Source organism: Meriones unguiculatus, chromosome 10, assembly GCF_030254825.1.
Source record: "Meriones unguiculatus strain TT.TT164.6M chromosome 10, Bangor_MerUng_6.1, whole genome shotgun sequence".
Lineage (NCBI taxonomy): Eukaryota > Metazoa > Chordata > Mammalia > Rodentia > Muridae > Meriones > Meriones unguiculatus.
Genome location: NC_083358.1, coordinates 96,846,042 through 96,860,225, shown reverse-complemented (window position 1 = coordinate 96,860,225; position 14,184 = coordinate 96,846,042). Strand labels below are relative to the sequence as shown.

The window sequence follows — 14,184 nt, the reverse complement described above, 5'->3', positions numbered from 1 at the left end:
CAGCTCACGGTTCCAGAGAATTAGTCCTTGATGTCAGCAGACAAGGAGGCATGATGCTAGAGCAGGAGCTAAGAGCTTACATCTGATCCCCAGGCACCAGACATAGGACTAGGAATGGCCTGGGATTCTGAAACCTCAACGACCACCCACGGTAACACACCTCCTCCAATCAGTTCACCCCTAATCCAGTGGTTCTCACTCTTCCTAACGCTGCAACCCTTTAATACAGTTCTTGTGATGGTGACCCTGAGCCATAAATCAATTTGTTGCTACTTCATAACAGTTTGCTACTGTTATGAGCTGTAACGACACGCAGGATATCTGATATGTGAGCTCCCAAGGGAGTCACGACCTACAGGTAGAGAACCGCTATCGTAATCCTTCCCAAACAGTCCACCTACTGGGGTCCCAGCATTCAAATGTGTGAATCTATGGGAGCAATTCTCATTCAAACTACCACACCTGTCCACGCTATTCTGCGACACACAAACAGCGTCGCCGACGATCCAGGACCAGCATCCTCCTCACAGGCATCTCCTAACCCTTGAGGACACAGAAGTTGAGAGCGGGGAGCCTCCAAGGCTGCTAATCCTTAGGCCCCGCCTGAAGGCCCCACCCTATCGTCTGGAGCCGGCCCAGACGACTCTCTTCTGCGCAGGCACCTGCCTAGCCGCCCCGCGAGGAGGGGTCCTGAGGCGGCCCCGGGGACGTGCAGTGATTGGCTGCAGCTGGCGGCTGGAGCTCCTCTCCAGCGGCGCTTGACAACCGCAGTGTGCGGGGCCGAGCGGTCGGAGGCGAGATCGGGGCGGACGCGAGCAGGGCCGGCGGCCGAGCGGATGGACTGACGCGCGGGCTGCTGAGCCCAGACCGCCGCCCTCGCGCTCGCCGCCTCAGCCCGAATTTGGCCGCCTTGGGGCGCCGGCCGCCGGGCCTCCCCGCCGCGTTTTCCTCCGCCGCTTCCGCCGGCCCCGCCCGGGAGCCCTTCAGGTGAGTGGATTCCAGGAGGCGGGGGCGGGCCGCCGCGCACCGTGGGTTGCCATGGTCACCCGTCGCCACCTGTCACGAGCCTGCGGAGGCGCAGACCCCGCGGCCCCCGGGGCGGCGTTGGCGGCCGGGCGGAGGAGTGTCGTGGGGAGGCTCGGGTGGTGACGGCGGGGAGATGGGTCTCGGGCGAGGCCCGGGTGGACCGGCGACTCCCCCCGGGCCGCCTCTCCGGGCCCCCGTTCCTGGACCACACCTTCCCTCCGTGGCCAGCCCGACTCCGGCGGCGGAGCGACGCGCCTCGCCCTGGCCTGGGTACCCACCCCGCCGCTGCCGAGGGGCGCGGGGCGGGCTGTCCGCGCCGCATCTGCCTCGCCCCTCTGCTGGGCTGGAGCGAGGCTGAGGGCTCTGGTCCCTTTCCCAGCTCGCCTCGGCCAGCCAGTGGGTAAGGGAGTGGCGGGGCCGGGGGCGGACTCGGGGGTGTGTGGGGTTCGGGGTTTGCCCTGTTTGACATCAGCGGTCACTGGGAGCGGGACTGTGGGGCTCTGGCAGGGTGGGGACAGAGCCCTCGGCCGAATTTCGGACGCGGGTTGTTCCGGGGGACGCCCGGAGGTTGTGGAACTCAGAGGGTTAAGCCCCTTAGCTGTATAGGGGAGAAAAAGATTGGGGCACTACCCTGGGACGACGCCTTTGGCCAAGGGGTAGGAACCAAGGCCAAATCATCAGTATTTGACCTGATGATTTTTCCCCCTGCACATCCAGGCACGCACTTAGTAACTACGAACGGTGTCTGAGGGAGCTGGTTTTTTTTTTTTTTTTTTTTTTTTTTTTTTTTTTTTTTTGGCAACTTGGTTCTCACTGTATAATGAAAGGAGAAGTCTTTGTTCCACCCAGATTCATCCCAGATTCATCGGTTGAAATCCTGACACTTAGTTTTCCTTTGTTGTAGAGTTCACAGAATCCTATAAAAAGTTAATGGCACAGAAATTAACGTACAGGTTTAAAAGGGCTGTAAATCTTTTGTAAATCTTTGTCACAGAAAATACAAGTTCTTTTTTTGTTGTTGTTTCAAGTGTTGGCATATGTTGTGTTAACATCTTACTAGAAAGGAGAAATGCCTAGGAGCCTATTTTCCTCTATATGGCACATTCTGGAGGTCTTATTTAGAAGGAAGATGTAATGAATCATTGTACATTAAGATTTGGGGGCGGGGGAAGGTACATTGCTTCCAACAACAAAATAACACATAAATGGGATAGACAAATAAATAATCCATAACAGTATATTGTAAACAACCAAAACATAAACATTATTGGTTGTGTTATTTCCCTCCCTGTCACTTTCTAGTTTTTGTCCATCTTATGAAAATCAGTAATAGGAGTGTATCACAAGAGAGCAAGAGTGCTAACCAGGGTTTCCAGTTACATAATTGTGCACAGTCTCTTTTGTTTGTGAAATCATTTGTTACTGAATGGACACCATATGACTTGTATATGCTACAGGTTGAAAAACATTTCAAAATAAGAAAAAGGTCCAATTTTCCTTGGTAGGTCAGTTCTCTGGAAATCAGATTGCCTGGATTAAAGCATCTCTTTGCTACTGTAATTACAGTCTTGGGAGAGATATTTATCCTATCATTGACCTTGTTTTCTTATTCTGTAAAACAGGGATAATGCCTGCTGTTGTTTTAGTCTGAGAGTGGACTGTGATATGGAATAAATCACTTCATTTGCAAGCACTTTGAGAAAATTTTAAGGCATCTGTTGACTACCTTTGTTAGAGGGGAATCCTGACAAAGATCATTATCATTTTCTGTGTAATCTTTTTAACATTTCTAGATCCAAGACCTTATTCATTTTAGTGGCCTGGAAGGATTTATGGGAACAATTGAAGTGTATCCCCACTTGTGTAGAGGTTTTTTTTTTTTTTTTTTTTTTTTCCTTGTTTACTGTGGTGCTGTCGGGGAAGGAGGCTTTCTTCTTGTATGTGGGTTAGTGGCACTTCCTTGCAAGCAAGGATAGTGCTAATAACTGACTTGTGTTATATTTGGCACTAGGTAATCCTCACTGTGGGTCACCAGTTCTTGACTGATGAAGACATAGCTTTATCCCCTCTGACCTAAGCTTTTTCAAATTGAGGTATTGACACCATTTCAGGCTGGGGTAGTAGCTTAGTGGCTGAATACGGTCTAGCATCCACAAGACCCTGGGCTTGATCCCCAGAGCAACAGCAATCAAGGAGGAATAAGCTTCAGTATCCAAGGAACAGATCTGTAGGCTGTAAGTGAAGTACACATGAAGTAGTCCTTAATTTCACTTGGCGAATTGCAAATTTATACAAATCAAAGATGACACAAAGGCAGTATCAGCATTACTTTCTAAGGTAACATTTAGTGATCTCAAAATAGATTTTCTGTTGGGGTTCGTTGAAGCTAAGTGAACTCTAATCTGTGTTTAGCTTTTTTTGTCTTTAAGTTTAATGTTTAAGGAACTTTGTCTTAGGTCTTTTTAGCTAATGAATGACAAGTCCTCACATAGCACAGGAAAAAAAGTTAAATTTCATTTTTATAATTCTAATTTTTTTATAATTTTTAAATTTTCTTGTATGTGCTTTGCTGTTTTGCCTGCATAAAAAAAAATTATTCTTCTCTTTAAACTTTGTATTGTATTATTTAATGTGTCTGAGTGTTTTGCCTGCATCTGTGTGCCACTCAGGCCCCTGATGCCTGTGTGTGAGTGTCAGATCCCCTGGAACTGGAGTTACAGGCAGTTGTGAGCTGCTGGGAATTGAACTAGGATCCTCTGGAAGAATAGCCAATGCTCTTAACTGCTGAACCATCTTCAGCCTGTAATTTCAATTTTTAAAAGGTTCACTGTTACTTAAATTCTAATCATTTTATAATTAGATAATAAGAAACCCTTGTGGGTTTTTTTTTGTTATTGTTGTTGTTTGTTTGCTTGCTTTTGTTTTGTTTTGTTTTGTTTTGTTCTGAGACAGGGTCTTATTGCGTAGCCCTGGCTGTCCTGGGACTCACTCTGTAGATCAGGCCTGCCTCTGCATTCCAAGAAGTGCTTGAATCAAAGGCGTGAGTCCCCAAGAGCTTATCCCCTCTCGTTTTAAGTTCTGTAGAAAGTATTGTAGTGAGAATGGGGCAGAATTTAGTCAGTAGTTCTCAACCTGTGGGTTGTGACCCCTCCTGGGGGAGAGGTGTTGAAGTACCCTTTCACAGGGGTAGCACATCAGATATCCTGCATAACAGATATTTATTTATGATTCACAACACTAGAAAAATGACAGTTATGAAGTGGCAATGGAAATAGTTTTATGGTTGGGGTCACCACAGCATGAGGAACTGTATAAGGGGTTGCAGCAATAGGAAGATGAGAACCACTGGTTTAGACAGACTGACTCATTTCTTTCTCGGCCATGTAGTTATTTTTTTCTGGAGACAAGTTTCACGCCTCTGAGCGTAAGTGTAATCACCTGCAAAATGATAATCACAGGGGCATGAGGAGTATATGGATGATGTATAGAAGTGTCTAGCCCAGGACCCAATGTAAATAAACGTTAGTAACTTTTTACTTTCTCTTTGTAGATTCAAAGACTAGTAACCTGGGGCTAAGAGGTGGCTCCATGGCTGAGAGCACTGGCTGCCCTTCTAGAGAACCTGATCCCAGCACCTGTATGGTGGCTTGTAAGCATCTGTGACTCCAATCCAGGGGATCTAACACCCTCTTCTTACTTGTGTAGGCATCAGGCGCCTGAGTGGTACACAGGTGCACATGCAGGCAAAACACATCAAATAACACAATACAAAGTTTAAAGAGAAGAATAATTTTTTATACTTTTTCTTAGCAAGAAACTTCATTGCCCCTGAACTGCCTTGTTATTTTATATATAATTTTCTTTAGATATTCCTTATTTTATGCTTTTTATAAAATATCACACTTTGTTTTTAAAATTATTTATTTTTTATTTTATGTGCATTGGTATTTTGCCTGCATGCATGTATGTGTGAAAGTGTCAGCTCTTGGACTTACAGACAGTTTGAGCTGCCATGTGGGTGCTGGGAATTGAACTTAGGCCCTCTGGAAGAGCACTCGGTGCCCTTAACCACTGAGCCATCTCCCCAGCCCCAGTTTCTTAAAACTGAGTGTGTGAGTGTGTGTGTGTGTATTCACATTCACCGTAGTAACTTAGCCATTGGATCGGAGGACTACAAACTAGTGTTAGCACATAAAAAAAATATATAAATATATGTTTAAGACTTCTGTTACACTTATTTGTTTACTTATTTTCTTTGTGTGTGTATGCATAGTGCAGGTGCAGAAGTCAGAGGACAACATGAAGTAATCGGCTCCCTTTTTCCATCATGTGAGCCCTGGGATCATATTCAGGTCACATGGTGGGAAGTGCCTTTACTTACTGAGGCATCTTGCCAGTACTAGTTACATGGTTTTGTTTTAAAGATTTATGTATTTTAATTGTGTGTGTGCACGTGTGCACCCCCATGTACAACACGTACATCTCTGTGTGGTGTATGTGCATGCTAGTGCTGGTACCCAAAGAGGTTAGAGGTGTTAGATTCCGTGGAGCTGGAGTTCCAAGTGACTGTGAGCTGTTTGAAGTCGGTGCTGGGAACAGACCTCAGTTCCTCTGGAAGAGCAGCACATACCTTTAACCATAAACCATATCTCTAACTTCTGGTTTTAACATTTTTTTCAAACACTGTTTTGAGAGGTCAGGGATAGAATTAGGCAATTTTTGTTTATCAGCTTGAATATAAAAATGTGGGAGCTGGGTGTGATGGCACACAGATGTAGTATCAGCCTTTGGCGATGGAGGCAGGAGGCCCAGTTAGTTCACAGTTAATTTCTGCTACGCAGCGAGTTTGAGGCCTGAGCTACATGAAGAGCCTGCCTTAAAAAAGCAGCTGGGCATGGTGGCTCATGTCTATAATTGCTGTGAACTTGGAGGTACCATTGTCTACATAGCAAGTTCCAGGCCAACCTAGACTATATTAATGCCTTTAAAAAAAAAAGAGAGAATGGGGGAGGGAGACAGGGAAAGAGGGAAGAAAGAGGACAGAGGGAGAATAGGTTTGGTGATGAAACTTTAGGGAGTGCAACAAGAAGATCACAAATAGGGCAGGAAGATGGCTCAGTGGTTAAGTGCACTGTCAGCTCTTCCAGAGGTCCTGAGTTCAAAATTCCCCATAACCACATGCTGGCTCACAACCATCTATAATGGAATGTGATGTTCTCTTCTGTCATGCAGGCACACATGCAAACAGAGTGTTCATATGTATAACTAAATAAGTCTTAAGATCATGAATAAATTATGGGAAGTCTTAATTTTACTGTATATAGTTACTGACCATACCATACCAGAAATACTGTGTTCTATTCTAGGTGCTTTAATTAAGATAGATGTTTGTGTATATTCAGAGGAACCTCATCCAGATGGTAGGAGATGTGGAGAATGGTTTTGTAAGGCTCCATTATAATATACATGAAGTCTAAGTGTTTATGTATTGAAAACACAGCAGTTAATCTTGTTTTGGGGATTCTGCTCTAGTTTTTAGCTCAGTAATAGAATAGACCTTTGTGATCTAATTCTAACAATTTTTATAATTTTGTTTAACAATTTTAGGTTTTATTTTTACTTTTATTCATGTGTGAGTGTATGTGTGCAAATGCCATATGTGTGTGTAGGTGCCTTCTGTGGCCATAAGAGGGTGTTGGATCATTGGGAGCTGGAGTTGAAGGGTGTTGTAAGCCACTGGATATAGGTGTAAGAACTGAACTTGGGTTCTCTGCAAGAGTAGTATGTGCTCTAAACTGCTGATTTATCCCTTCAGCCTTAGATATTTAATTTTAAAGTTAAAAGTTGTCTTCATGTCAGAAACCTACTGGCATGGTGCATTCCTTTATCCGAAGCACTCAGTCTGAGACCAGCCTGAGCTGTATATGGTGATGGTGATGGTGGTGATGATGATCCTCCTTTGAAATGGAATCTTTTTTGTGTTTCAAGACTGCCTGGAATTACCAAGGTTCGAGCATATACCACTGCCTCAGCCTCTCAGGTATCTGGAATTATAAGTGTACACCATAGTCATCCTGAGTGAGACATCCCAAATCCAGAAAGACAAGCATTGCATTTTTTTTTTTTCTCATATGTGGATGTTAGCTTTTGTGCTTTAGATAGGTGTGTTTCATTTAAATACTCACAGAGGTTAGGTAGCTAGTAAGTGATCAGGACACTGTGAGGGAAGGAAGGGATGTTTCAAGGAAGGAGAAATACAATATAGTGTTATAAAGGGATAAATGGGAAATGAGAACAGGGTGATTAATTGGGGGGATGGGAGGGCAAGGTGGAGGAGGTATAACTAATGTTAACGGCCTTTGAAAAGCCACCTGGAAACCTACTACAGTAAAAGCTTCCTAAAATATAAACACATATAAAAGGAGTTTAAGTAGCATTACCATGTAATGACGGGGAACAATAGCCCAACTAAACATTATCTGCCACCAGATGAAACCCCTAGCACTAGCTGTGCCCAATGGCTCACACCTGTAATTCCAGCACTCAGGAGGTCAGAGGCAGGTGGATCTCTTTGAGTTTGAGGTCAGTCTAGTTTACAAAGTGAGCCCAGGACAGCCCAGGCCACACAGATAAACCCTGTCTCAAAAACAAAACAAAACAAAACAATACAAAATCCCAAAAAAACAAAAAAAACCAGAAAGCAGCACCAAGAATGGATTACATCTTTTTGAATTGTTGGTCACTGGATTCCATAGACCTCCCCCAAACATTATAAGCGATTGCCAATGCAGTGTTATCCTTAACAGGTTGATAGTAAGACACTGTTGCTGAAGGCACTATACTTTTTTTTTAGAGACAGGGTTTTTCTGTGTAGCCCTGGTGGTCCTGGACTTGCTTTGTAGACTAAGCTGGCCTCAAACTTACAGAGATCCACCTGCCTCTGCCTCCCTGAGTGCTGGGATTACAGGTGTGTGCCACTGTGCCCAGCTCTGACACCATACTCCTAAGTCATAGAACATGGAGAAATCTGGCTGATGCTTAGCTGGAAGCTTCACCATTACTTGCTAGTGTTCATAGTGTTGATACTGCTGGAAGGTATTGTTTATAATACTAGAGGAGTAGAGTAATCATTAATCTCACCCAGCTATGAACGCTGTGAGCTACAATAATGAACTGGCTGCAAGATATGTCTGTCGGTATGGTAGTGGCATAAATGTTATCAGAGTAACCTGACACTATTTGGTTACACTGTGAACCCCGAGATTGTGTACTGGAAAAACCTGTTCCTAGTTGTGGTGTGGCTGAGCCCTAGCACACACCTTTAACGCAAAAGCTTTCTGTAAACGGAATTAAATAACGTTAATCCTCTGTCAAGAGGCAAATCAAGCAACCAGTTGACAGGAAGTGAATATGGGGGAAAAAACCATAGAGTGAGAGGAAGCCTGGAGGACAGATAGAGAGAGACACACTGGAAGTAGAAAGGAGGGACATTCAGTTTGAAGGGTTTTTAAGTCAGCAATGGAGAACAGCTTTTTCCTTCTGGGACACTGGCTGAGGAGGAAGGTCAGCTGGGTGCTTTCTCCGCCTCTCTGAGCTAGCAGGCTTTCACCCCAGCATCTGGCACCTGAGTCTTTATTACTAAAATTCATTGTTTGAGATTTTGTATTTAAAACAACACTTTTTGATTGGATTTAAGGCCTGCTCTATAAGATGGAACACATACCTGGTAATGACTAGAGAGTCATGGGCCCTAGGGGAAAACCTGTTACTATTATTCTGCTAAATGGTCATAGCAATAATAAAATGATTCCTAATTATATATTGCTATATCTGTAGATCAGTGCAAGTGTGTGAAGCTGTCTTGGGTTATGAGAAAGTACAAATCACTCTGAAGTAATATTACTTCATGTGTATACTACTTTGTTACTTTAGGGTTTATTTGTATCTATAGGTATGTGTGCAGGTGCCTGTCTGTTCTGGCTCTCACTATGTAGACTAGGCTGACTTAGAATTAACTACTTCTGCTTCCAGGTGTCTACCTTTCTTTGTTTCTTTGTTCCTTTTTTCTTTGTTTCTTTGTTTGTTTGTTTCTTTCTTTCTATCTTTCCCTTTCTTTCTCTCTTTCTCTCTGTCTCTCTGTCTCTGTCTCTCTCTCTCTCTCTCTCTCTCTCTCTCTGTGTGTGTGTGTGTGTGTGTGTGTGTGTGAAAGAGAGAGAGAGGGAGAGAGAAGAGAAGGGGGGGTCGTCTCAATAGCCTTGAGTGGCCTAGAGCTTTCTTTGCAAACTGGCCTCAAACTCACAGAGATCTGCCTGCCTCTATCTCCAGTGTGCTGGAATTTTTAAACTATGTGCTACTGTAACTAGCATAACTCGTTGCTATGCTTTATTATTTAAAAAAAAATTTTTTTTTTATATAGGGTCTTGCTATGTCACTCAGGTCAGCTTGCAACTTTATGTAGTGTAGGCTGGCTTGAACTTGCCATCTACCTGTTCCAACTTCTCAAGTACTGGAATTACTGTTTTGTGCAACACTCAAATTTATGTAATTTTATTTTATTTTTATAAAGTTTTTGTGTGTATGCCACATGTATACAGGTGCCTGCAGAAGCCAGAGAGGGGGTTGAATACTCTACAGCTTGAGTTACAAGTGGTTGTGAACCACTTGATGTGGGTGCTGGGAACTGAACTTGGGTTTCTGGAAAAGCAACAAGCTCTCTTAACTGCTGAGCCATCTTTCTAGCTCCATATTTAAATTTTTGAATGTGTAAGATTTGTAAATGGTACAAAATTCAGAAGATTTAATAGATTATATAATAGAAAGTCATCACCATTCTCAGTTCTTATCTAGGTCTTTGGAACACAACCATTATTACCAACTTCTTGTGTCTTTTTCTAGAGACATTTTTGGTATGTGTACAACATATGATTTAAGCTTACTTTATTTTATAGCTAGGCTATAAAAACAGGCTTTGTAAACCAGGCTTTAAACATCATGTTTCTTTGACTTATTTTGAGATAGTGTCTCGCATTGTAACAAGTTGGCTCTAACTCATATTCTTGTAGTAGCTCCCAACCATTTTATTCCACTGTTGTGACTTAGTAATGTGCCACCATGCTCAGGCATAATGGGTTTCTTTTTATCTTTAAAAGGTTTATTCTCTCTCTCTCTCTCTGTGTGTGTGTGTGTGTGTATGTGTGTGTGTATGTGTGCATGCCATTGTCCACATGTGGAGGTCAGAGAATAGCCTGTGGGAGTAGTCTCTCTCCTAACACATGAATCCCAGTTTTCATGTTTTGTGCCTTTAGGTACTGAGTCAGTTCTCTGTGCCCTTTTTAATTTTTGTTTAAGATTGATTTCTTCATTTTATGTGCATTGATTTTTGCCTGTATATATGTCTATGTATGGACATACATATGTATGGAACTGGAGTTAGTAACAACTATGAATGCTGGGATTTGAACTTGGGTCCTCTGGAAGAGCATCCAGTGCTTCTAATTGCTGAGCCATCTCTCCAGCCCCCTCCCTTTTATTATTTTTTTATTTTATTTTATTTTATTTTATTTTATTTTATTTTATTTTTGTTTTGTTTTCTGAGATACAAGTTTCTCACTCTGTAGACCAGTGGTCTCAAACTCACAGAGCTCCACCTGCCTCTGCCTCTGGAGCACTGGGATTAAAGGTGTGCGCCATCACCACCCACCCCTCTTTTATTTTTTGAGTAGCACTCACTGGCTGAGGATGACTTGCCCTTCTGATCCTCCTCCCTCCTCCTCCTGTGGGCTGGAGTTGCAGGTCTGCATCACCACACCTGGTCTGTGTGGTCCAGAGCTTGTTGCACAGTAGCTCAGCACTTTATATGAACATCCCCAGCCCCACGGTCTGTTTCTGTGGGACACAAACCAGCCATAGCTCTGGAAGGTAAGTTAGAATAATAATCAGAAGATGGTTATCAACATTAAGAAAGGACATGTGTGTTTACAAATATAGGTGATTAGCAGATACTATGGAGCTTCGCAGTTAGAAGTAAAGTTTTGTTTGTAAATGACCTAAAGAAAATCTATTTTATTTAACTGACCGTATAACTTCAACACTTCTGATTATCTCAGACTTCATAGTACCCATCAGAATATTTGTTTCCTGTTACTAAAGTATGAGTTGGAGCAGATCACAAAAATGAAAGGCAAATTATAGAGACGAGGCTGTAAGTACTTTTATGACCATAAAGTTTAGACTGTTCTAATTTCCTCAGTTTTAACTTCTGAACCATTTTTAGCCTCCCATATTTTCCTTCTTTCTAATCCTGTATTTTAAGTAAGCAATGTCATTGCAAAGAAACCGTTAAGTCATCTCTATTTATATTTGCTTAGAAAGCTAACACTGTTTTTTTTTTTTTTTTTTTTTTGAGACATTGTCTTGTGGTGTAGCCCAAATTTGCCTTTAACTTCAGGCTGATCTTAAATTTTCAGTAGTCTTGATGTGGCCTCTTGAGTGGTAAGATTACTATTGCAGCTAGTAATTTTTTTTTTATGAAAAATTTTTTCTCTTCATTTAAAAATATATTTCTGTTACCATTTTCAATCTGTTCTTAGCATTGATCTTTAATCTTAGATTTCTAAAATTAAGGTTTTTTTTTTTGTTGTTGTTGTTTTGTGGTTGTTTCGTTTTCCGAGACAGGGTTTCTCTGTGTAGCCCTGGGTGTCCGAGAACTCTCTCTATATACCAGGCTGGCCTCCAACTCAGAGATTTACCTGCCTCTGTCTCCTGAGTGCTAGGACTAAAGGCATGTGCCACCACCCAGCTCTAAAACTTTATATTATCTTATATTCATTTATAATATTTTATATTATTTTATATTTTTTCTTTTATTTATATTTTGTATTTATGGGTGTTGTGCCTGTATATAGTGCCCAGAGATATTAGAACATGGCATCTTATCTCTTGGGCCTGGAATTAGAGAGGGTTGTGAGTTGCCATGTGGGTGCTACAAATTGAATTCCATGTCTCCTGGAAGAGCAGCAGTGTTTTTTGTTTTCTTTTGTTTTGTTGTTGTTGTTTTGTTTTGAGACAGCATCTTTCTTTGTGCCCCTGGCTGTCCTGGAACTCAATATGTAGCTGTGCCTGCCTCTTTGTAACCATGAGCAGCTGTAGCCAGTGGTTTTGATTTGTTTGTTTGCTTGCTTGCTTGTTTGGTTTTTGAGACAGAGTTTCTTTGTGTCGCCTTGGCTGTCCTAGAATGCACTCTGTAGACCAGGCTGGCCTCAAACTCAGACATCCACCCACCTTTGCCTTTCTGTTCCTGGGAATAAAAGGTGTGTGCCTGCGCCACCAGGCTTGTGGCCAGTGTTCTTAATCACTGTGCCATTTCTCTAGCCCTTCTTTTTTTATGTTAAAAAAAAAAAAGTATTTGTGTCACCTAGTCCAGTTATTGAATAGCAGGAAAAAGTAACCTTAAGAATCATACAATTCCACGTTGTGTTATTTATTAATGGGGATGCAGGCATTGACATCACCTCCATTTCGATGAACTATACATACCTTCCTGTGTTGTCCCTTTGTGAATTCTTTGCTAAGTAAACGTTTCCAGCTTTTAGAATTTACTGTTACAAAACTGTTAGATCAGAGGACCAGAATCCAATAAAAAAACAAACAAAAACATTTAGAGAAGTTGGAAATAAAGGGTGACTTCTGACTTTAGAAGAAGCATTGTACTGACTTTAGAAGAAGCATTTTTTTTCAATGACTTTTTTTGCATCTCAAGTTCATTGAACTAGCATTAGTTGAACCTTTGTGGTGTCCTTCTCCTGCCCTGCCTCCACTGGGAATTGAAGCTAGGGCCTTCAGCATGTAAGTCAAGCACTCTGCCCTTGAGTTATAATTCCATACCTTCTCTACACGGTCTTTTAACAAAAGACAAGGGTTTCACTGTCTAACCCTGCTGGTCTTGATCTTGAGGTCCTCCTGCCACAGCCTCCTGAGTGTTAGGATTATAGGTGTAAGCAACTATGGCTGACTTGCATGTGTTTGAAAAGATAATTTTAGAGTTACATGTAGCAGTACCTAAGTATAGTCTGAGCATTTCAGTTGCTGAGTTGGGATGCCATTTGAAACTGGGAATTGAGACTGGATTGGACGATATAGTGAGCCCTTGTCTTGCTCCTCCTTCTCTTTGCTCACCCACCTCCAGAAAAAAACAAGTACACAAAAAATGGGCATGGTGGTCAGTAAGCTAAGCTACTGTGAATGTGTCAGTATGGGGCTAGAAAAGAGTAATTACGTTCAATTTCTTCTAAGTGTGTGTATGTTTATATTGTTTCCTGAAAGAGTGAAACTTTTAGATTAAAATTTCTGAACTGAGTGATTAAAATACATACTTTTCTACTGGGAATTCCATAATACAGAATTACAAGTTGTCTATTGTTAATTAGTTTCTTTCCCAAACCTGAGCTAATTCTAGATTAATTAGACTATCTTTTCTGTTACCTATTCAAGAGTCAGTATAACATAAATGTTTTTGAGAGTGTGTATCTTTTTCCTTTAGGCATTATTGGTCAAAAGTAATGTAGCATTAAACTTGTTATTGTGCTGGTCACAGCGCTATATGGCTATAGTCCTGATTATAGGGAAGCTGAGACTGGAGGATCATGTGAGACCAAGCCTAAGTAACATGACAGACCTTCAAACATGGTTGTGAGTTAAATACATTCTAGAATTACTTAATATTTAGACTAACTGTTGACTGTGAGGCCTGTCAAATATTTATATTGAACTACATTAGAAAATTATAGTTTCAATTCTTGCCAGCTGTGTAGTTGGTACATGGTAATGTCCGTGAAATGCCCCTAAGATCTCATTATGAGAATGGCAAAATAGTATTTCTTCAAGTGAAATTAGTTAAAGCCTGTTTGTTTTTGTTTTTCTTTCTTTTTTCTCTTTAGTAAGAATTATATGAAGATTTGGGGAATGTTAAGATTGCTAGTCAGTGTGCAGTGTGTTTGGGAGAAATGGCGGGGAGATAGTTCTGAAATGTGGTCAGAATTTAGTGTGTAGAGCCCTCACTATTTTATCCTCTGTGGACAAACAGGAGGATGTAGTAAAGGGAGAATCTGAGGGTGAGGAACTGGACAGCCTTTTGGGAGAGAGCTTTGTGTTTATCTGTTA

The 14,184-nt window shown here is 42.0% G+C and overlaps 1 protein-coding gene across 5 annotated transcripts in view; it reads left to right on the top strand.

Moving 5' to 3' along the window:
- Window positions 1-643: 643 nt before the first annotated feature.
- Wdr47 (WD repeat domain 47) overlaps window positions 644-14,184 on the top strand; it is a 55,528-nt gene continuing 41,987 nt past the window's right edge. The window contains exon 1 of one of the 5 annotated variants that reach the window (XM_060392886.1): window positions 644-987. The gene's annotated coding sequence lies outside the window, so the exon portion shown is untranslated. Of the gene's footprint in view, window positions 988-1,096; window positions 1,427-14,184 lie in introns of those variants that run through there. The other 4 variants (XM_021631698.2, XM_060392883.1, XM_021631695.2 and 1 more) reach the window with 4 other exon arrangements.